Below are 8,459 nucleotides of genomic sequence, written 5' to 3'. Positions count from 1 at the left end.
TAGCCTCTAACACTTAGCCTCTAACACTTAGCCTCTAGCATCTAGAAGGTAAATAAATAGGAAGGAAGGACTCACGGGTGACGTCTTCGCCCACGTCCAAGCGTTGTACTTTGTATTTTCATCCTTCTGACAGTGGAAAACATAGCCAACAAACACCGTGGAACCTAAACGAATGAAAGAAAACTATCATTTGGCCACAACCAACATTCACAGATACAACACAATGTGACGTGCGGGGTTGAGGTTAAAGGTTGAGTGAAGGGCCCTCGTTTTAAACTACTTTTTTGAAAAGGATTGGGAACAAGTAAGACGTATTTAATTTATTTAATGGGAAGTAGTAAGAGCTATTGAATTTAATCTATGTATTATATTCTATTGTATTGTATTCTGTTGTATTCTTTTGGATTGTATTCACACTAACCCCACTAAAACTTCAGCCCACAAAAACTCGCCTCTGGCGCCTAGCCTCTGGCACTTAGCCTCTAACACTTAGCCTTTAACACTTAGCCTTTAACACTTAGCCTTTAACACTTAGCCTAGAAGGTGAATAAATAGGGTTAAAGGTTGAGTGAAGGGCCCTCGTTTTAAACTACTGTTTTGAAAAGGAGTGGGAACAAGTAAGACGTATTTAATTTATTTAATGGGAAGTAGTAAGACTTATTAAATTTATTTAATCTACTTTTCTTCCCAGGCAAAATTTGATGTGCTGCAATTCCAAATTTCCAAAGTGAATGAAGGAATGAAGTCCTTTAAATTATGATTTTGTATAAATACTAGGCATTAACACAAAATCGACGGCACAAAATGGGCAGACTTTACTTGTTTGAAAAGGACTGGTTACAAGACAGACTTTTTTAATTTATTTAATGGGAAGAAGACTTAGTTTAATTGATCTATTTTTGTTCCCTGGCAAAATTCGATTTGCTGCAATTCCAAATTTCCAAAGTGAATGAAGGCAAGAAGTCGTTTAAATTATGATTTTGTTTAAATACTAGGCATGGACACAAAATCTACGGCACAAAATGGGCAGACTTTACTTGTTTGAAGAGGACTGGTTACAAGACAGACTTTTCTGATTTATTTATTGGGAAGAAGACTTATTTAGTTTATTTAATCTATTTTTGTTCCCTGGCAAAATTGGATTTGCTGAAACTGTATTTTGCCAAATCTTGCCTTGAGACCTGATAGGAAGTATTAAACGCTTAGTTAAATCAATACAAGTTGGTAGTAAGAGCGAGTAATGTTGGTTGAACCGATGAATGAAGGTTGAAAGCAATTTAAATTATGACTTTGTATAAATACTAGATATTAACAGAACATCTACTGCGCGAAATGGGCAGAGTTTACTTGTTTGAGAAGGAGTGGCTTATTCAAAACTAAGATTTATTTAATCTGTTTGTTCCCAGGCAAAATTGGATGTGATGCAATTCCAAATTTCACCACATGACGGTGCCCAATTTCGACTTCATAGGACATATTAAACACTTAGCTTGTTATTATGTTCAAGGTAATCAGATTTGTTTATTATTCTAATGGCCTCTTCAAAACTATTCTGGATTACTACTTTGGATCTATTCTACATTACTTGGCAACAACATACTCTGTAACAGATTAGGCAGTATAATCATATATGTTAACTTGAGAGTGCCCACACTCAATCTACTTATCGTGATGTGTTAAATCAATTACTGTTAGACATTATTTGTCTGATAATCTACCAAATCTTTGAATTGAAGAATTTGTGATTTAATTAATAGCTTGTTGTTATGTTCAGGGTAATCAGACTTGTATATAATTCTAATGGCCTTCTTTTGAAAACTATTCTGAATTACAACTTTGGATCTTATATTACTTTGCAACAATCTACTCGGTGACAGATTAGGCAGTATAATCACATATGTTAACTTCAGTGCCCACACTGTATTTATTTATGGTTATTTGTTAAATCAAGTACTGTTAGACATGAAATAGGAAGTGTTTAACATAAATGTTATGGCTACTCACCATTGTAGCTCGCTCCTGGTCAATGATACGAGCCTCTTCTTGCAGTGGAAAACTTGCAGCCAACAAACACCGTGGAACCTAAAGGAATGAAATTAAACATTAACATTTCGCCTCGACCAATTTTCACACGTACAACGCAACGCGGCTACACTTCTGCTATTACAAACGTAAATCTCCTTAAACACAATGAGTGTTACTTACCGTGTACGCTCTAGACGGTCCAGTTGCAAGCAGAAAATAAAGATATTTCTGTTGATAATCGTCGCTGCTCAGTGGCTCACGGCCATCGCGCCAACAGATTTGAATTTTGGCGGAGGTTCCGGCAATTACGTCATATCCGCGGCACATGACTGCGACGTAATACCCGCTTATCTGAAACGGCAGTTAAAAGTAGAGTTACATCAAGTTTTCTTGGAACCTAAACGAATGAAAGAAAACTATCATTTGGCCACAACCAACATTCACAGATACAACACAACGTGCGGGGTTGAGGTTAAAGATTGAGTGAAGGGCCCTCGTTTTAAACTACTGTTTTGAAAAGGAGTGGAAACAAGTAAGACGTATTTAATTTATTTAATGGGAAGTAGTAAGACTTATTAAATTTATTTAATCTACTTTTCTTCCCAGGCAAAATTTGATGTGCTGCAATTCCAAATTTCCAAAGTGAATGAAGGAATGAAGTCCTTTAAATTATGATTTTGTATAAATACTAGGCATAAACACAAAATCGACGGCACAAAATGGGCAGACTTTACTTGTTTGAAAAGGACTGGTTACAAGACAGACTTTTTTAATTTATTTAAAGCTGTCCACGCGTTTGTCTCTTCTAGAATGTCAAGTGGGTGGAGGAGAAGCAGCTGCTGCGTCAGAGCAATCAGCAGTTGGCCGAAAAGGTGACGGAAAGAAAGGCGCTGGGCGGAGTCGCTTGGCGTCACACCTGTCGGGAAGCCCCGCAGATGAGGTCTGACTGTCTTTTCAGGTCAGGCGGATGGAGGCGGAAGAAGCGCGTCTGAAAGAGCACATCCAGGATATCCGAGACCAAAACGAACTGCTTGAGTTCCGCATCCTGGAGCTGGAGGTGGGAAGACTCGCACAAGCGTGTTGAGGCCAGAGATGTGACGGACGGACGGACGGACGGACGGACGGACGGACGGACGGACGGATGCATGCCTCTGCCTTTCAGGAGAGGGAGTGGCGCTCCCCCGTCTTGAAGTTTCTGCAAGTCCGTTTCCCAGACGGCCTCAGCCCTTTGCAGATCTACTGCGAGGCCGAGGGCGTGAGCGTACGTAAGGCGTCCCTCGCAACCCTAACCTTAACCCGAGGTCCCAGAACACCTTACATTGCTCCTTGCGCCTTTCCCCCGGACATCGTCATCAGTGATCTGATGAAGAAGCTGGACATCCTGGGCTATAACGCCGTAAGTGTATGTCGAACTCCTTATGTTCGCACTCCACGAGACTCGGCGGCTCAAATGTGACTTTTGGAAGGCTTTGCGCTGAAAGAAGCTTGTTGACGCTGTGCCTTTGGGCTCTTGCAGAATCTCACCAACGAGGAGCAGGTGGTCGTGATTCACGCCAGGACCCTTCTCACCCTAGCCGAGAAGGTAACGCGCACGTCCACGCACGCTCTCGCATTCTGCTTATGTGACAGCAGCCTTTCCTCAGTGGTTAGAATACATCAAAGTGACCAAGTCAGCACTTCAACAGAAGATGTTGGACATTGAAAGTGAGAAGGTAGACAGACACGCGACATCAGCCAAGGGGAACTCCGGCAATGTGCCCCAACAATTCTGACCTTGAGCTGTGCTAGGATATGTTCTGCAAGCAGAAGGGCTACCTGGATGAAGAGTTGGACTTCAGGAAGTGTTCCATGGACCAGGCTCATAAGGTAAGCCGCCCTCAAATCTCCCGCCGGACCACTGATGGACGAGGATTGCGGCCCAGAGGATCCTGGAGCTGGAGGCCATGTTGTACGAGGCGCTACCGCAGCGGGACTGCCCCGCCACGGACGGCGAAAAAGCCAGCCACGCTGGCGTGAATGACGTGCTGACGGCGGATCAGAGAGAAGAGCTTAGGAGCGCCGTGGACCAATGGAAGCGAGCCCTGATGTGCGAGTTGAGGGAGCGCGACGCTTGCATCCTCCAAGAGAGAATGGATCTGCTGCACAGCGCGCAACAGGTAAGGGCCCAAAGCCAGCCCGGCACTTACTTGCACGCTTACTGGCTTTTGAATGCCACTTTCCATTTGTCCGTCCTAGAGGAACAAAGAGCTGAAAGAATTCATCGAAGCTCAGAAGAGACAAATCAAACAATTGGAGGAGAAGTTTCTGTTTCTCTTTCTATTCTTCTCCTTGGCCTTCATTCTGTGGCCCTAACACCAGCTGGTGAGTGAGCTCCAGCGGCACCGCACTCGACACCTCCGATACACTGCCAGCCGGTCTCAGACGTTGGCAGACGCTCCGATGCCAACGTATACCCCCCGCCACGGTGACAGAGGCACCGCGTCACACCGGCGCTCATCCAATCAGAAGGCAGGAAAAGCAAATTCACATGCAGGGCACTTTTGAACCAGAAGAGAGCGCCACAAAAAACGGTTGTTGCCCCAAACGCGCACTAAAAAGGGTCAGAATAACAAGAGTCCCACTGGCCAGCCGGGGCCACCCGTCCAGCTGTTTCTTCAGGGGGGAAAAAAATTGGAGTCACCGGTGAGTACATTTTGCATTTAGCTCTGCTTTTCTGCTTCTGTCTTCAAGTGTGTGGCATCCTGCGATCAAAGATTCAGCCAACCCCAAAGCGGTTGACCTCAACGTCCCACCACCATGCCTACCAGAGCAGGTGACGTGATGCTTTGGACATCCTTCCGTCTCAGATGCCCAAAAGTACTCTTTGCCACATCTGCGGCAATACGGTGTCTTTTCAAAGGTGCAAATAAATCCAGCGTGGGCGGAACACGCACGTCTTCGGTTTTTCCCGCTTTGTTTGTGTGACAGCTGTTGTGAAAATTTTATACAAATAAAGTTGTATAGTACAGGTTTGGCCAAGCCGCAACTCCCGAACCGCATGCGGCTCTTTTATGTTCATATCAACATTTGTGTGTGTGTGTGTGGGGGGGGGTTGTGCGTGTTGGCTTCACTTGAGTTCAATTTGGTATTTTGGTCAAAAGCGCATGTGGTGAAATTCCACAAAGTAGGATGGGCAAACACATTTCTTTAAACTATGAGTGTCAATTGGGCTCTCGAAATGGCAGGGAAAAGATGCACAGCAAAACGAAAATACGTAGATGAACACAGGACGTTTTAATCAGAGTGGGAAAGTTTCTATTTTTTGTTGAACGTGATGGCAAACCATTCTGCCTGATATGTCACACCTCAGCGCATTTCAAAGATTCAAATCTTCAGCGCCATGCACTTCAGCTCACTCCATGCTAACATTGATCAGGCGTCGAACCCGCAACATCATGCTTAAGAGGTGGCCATGCTAACCAGTGCGCCATTATGTCAACGCATAATAACTGTAAGTCTACTGATCAAAACAGCGGTTACTATATGACGTCGCTACGTCGTGGTCACGTGACGCAGACAAGACGTCAATGGACGTGGGCAGAGTTAACTTGTTTAAAAGGGAGTGGGCAGAAGAAATATTTAATTTATTTAAATCTATTTTGAGTGCACACCATTATGCCAATGCATAACAACTGTAAATCTACTAAACAAAACAGCGGTTGCTATATGACATCTGCCACGTCGTGGTCACGTGACATACGTGACGTCGATGGGCGTAACTTTCGCCGGAATTCAAATCCGCGGGGAGAGTTAACTTGTTTAAAAGAGAGTGGGCAGAAGAATTATTTAATTTATTTAAATCTATTTGGTGTGTGCGCCATTATGTCAATGCATAACAACTGTAAGTCTACTAAACAAAACAGCGGTTGCTATATGACGTCTGCCACGTCGTGGTCACGTGACGCGGACGTGACGTCGACGCCTACTTTACATCCCACCGATCACAGGACCCCTCGGCTGCATAACCGTGCCCCCTTCCCAACCAATCGGATTTGCTATACGCGAAAACGACGCCAATGGAAAGAGCTTCCGCCCAAATTTAAATCCGTGGGCGTGGCTCGCAGCAGGAAGTAGGAAAACGGAGGCGATGTTGACAAAGACACAGCGGATGGTAACATACGACTAACAAGAGAAATATTTTTATTTTCTGCTTGCAACTGGACCGTCCAGAGCGTACACGGTAAGTACAACTCATCGTTTTTAAAAAGAAGTACTTTTGTTGCCCTGAAAAGCGAGTGAGCGTGGCGTTTGTGGGGGACGTCGAATTTCGACGATTCTTTCTGGTCAACGGTTGTAAATGATTGTGTTGATTAAAAAAGAAAACTTGATGTAACTCTACTTTTAACTGCCGTTTCAGATGGATTTGGAATTGCATCACATCCAATTTTGCCTAGAGCGTACACGGTAAGTAACACTCATTGTGTTTAAGGAGATTTACGTTTGTAATAGCAGAAGTGTAGGCGCGTTGCGTTGTACGTGTGAAAATTGGTCGAGGCGAAATGTTAATGTTTAATTTCATTCCTTTAGGTTCCACGGTGTTTGTTGGCTGCAAGTTTTCCACTGCAAGAAGAGGCTCGTATCATTGACCAGGAGCGAGCTACAATGGTGAGTAGCCATAACATTTATGTTAAACACTTCCTATTTCATGTCTAACAGTACTTGATTTAACAAATAACCATAAATAAATACAGTGTGGGCACTGAAGTTAACATATGTGATTATACTGCCTAATCTGTCACCGAGTAGATTGTTGCAAAGTAATATAAGATCCAAAGTTGTAATTCAGAATAGTTTTCAAAAGAAGGCCATTAGAATTATATACAAGTCTGATTACCCTGAACAAGCTATTAATTAAATCACAAATTCTTCAATTCAAAGATTTGGTAGATTATCAGACAAATAATGTCTAACAGTAATTGATTTAACACATCACGATAAGTAGATTGAGTGTGGGCACTCTCAAGTTAACATATGTGATTATACTGCCTAATCTGTTACAGAGTATGTTGTTGCCAAGTAATGTAGAATAGATCCAAAGTAGTAATCCAGAATAGTTTTGAAGAGGCCATTAGAATGATAAACAAATCTGATTACCTTGAACATAATAACAAGCTAAGTGTTTAATATGTCCTATAAAGTCAAAATTGGGCACCATCATGTGGTGAAATTTGGAATTGCATCACATCCAATTTTGCCTGGGAACAAACAGATTACATAAATCTTAGTTTTGAATAAACCACTCCTTCTCAAACAAGTAAACTCTGCCCATTTTGCGCAGTAGATGTTCTGTTAATATCTAGTATTTATACAAAGTCATAATTTAATTTGCTTTCAACCTTCATTCATCGGTTCAACCAACATTACTCGCTCTTATTACCAACTTGTATTGATTTAACTAAGCGTTTAATACTTCCTATCAGGTCTCAAATCGAGATTTGGCAAAATACAATTTCAGCAAATCCAATTTTGCCAGGGAACAAAAATAGATTAAATAAACTAAATAAGTCTTCTTCCCAATAAATAAATCAGAAAAGTCTGTCTTGTAACCAGTCCTCTTCAAACAAGTAAAGTCTGCCCATTTTGTGCCGTAGATTTTGTGTCCATGCCTAGTATTTAAACAAAATCATAATTTAAACGACTTCTTGCCTTCATTCACTTTGGAAATTTGGAATTGCAGCAAATCGAATTTTGCCAGGGAACAAAAATAGATCAATTAAACTAAGTCTTCTTCCCATTAAATAAATTAAAAAAGTCTGTCTTGTAACCAGTCCTTTTCAAACAAGTAAAGTCTGCCCATTTTGTGCCGTCGATTTTGTGTTAATGCCTAGTATTTATACAAAATCATAATTTAAAGGACTTCATTCCTTCATTCACTTTGGAAATTTGGAATTGCAGCACATCAAATTTTGCCTGGGAAGAAAAGTAGATTAAATAAATTTAATAAGTCTTACTACTTCCCATTAAATAAATTAAATACGTCTTACTTGTTCCCACTCCTTTTCAAAACAGTAGTTTAAAACGAGGGCCCTTCACTCAACCTTTAACCCTATTTATTCACCTTCTAGGCTAAGTGTTAAAGGCTAAGTGTTAAAGGCTAAGTGTTAAAGGCTAAGTGTTAAAGGCTAAGTGTTAAAGGCTATGTGTTAGAGGCTAAGTGCCAGAGGCTAGGCGCCAGAGGCGAGTTTTTGTGGGCTGAAGTTTTAGTGGGGTTAGTGTGAATACAATCCAAAAGAATACAACAGAATACAATACAATAGAATATAATACATAGATTAAATTCAATAGCTCTTACTACTTCCCATTAAATAAATTAAATACGTCTTACTTGTTCCCAATCCTTTTCAAAAAAGTAGTTTAAAACGAGGGCCCTTCACTCAACCTTTAACCTCAACCCC

Source organism: Syngnathus scovelli, chromosome 8 (genome assembly GCF_024217435.2).
Source record: "Syngnathus scovelli strain Florida chromosome 8, RoL_Ssco_1.2, whole genome shotgun sequence".
NCBI lineage: Eukaryota > Metazoa > Chordata > Actinopteri > Syngnathiformes > Syngnathidae > Syngnathus > Syngnathus scovelli.
Note: the sequence above shows the minus strand (reverse complement) of the source record.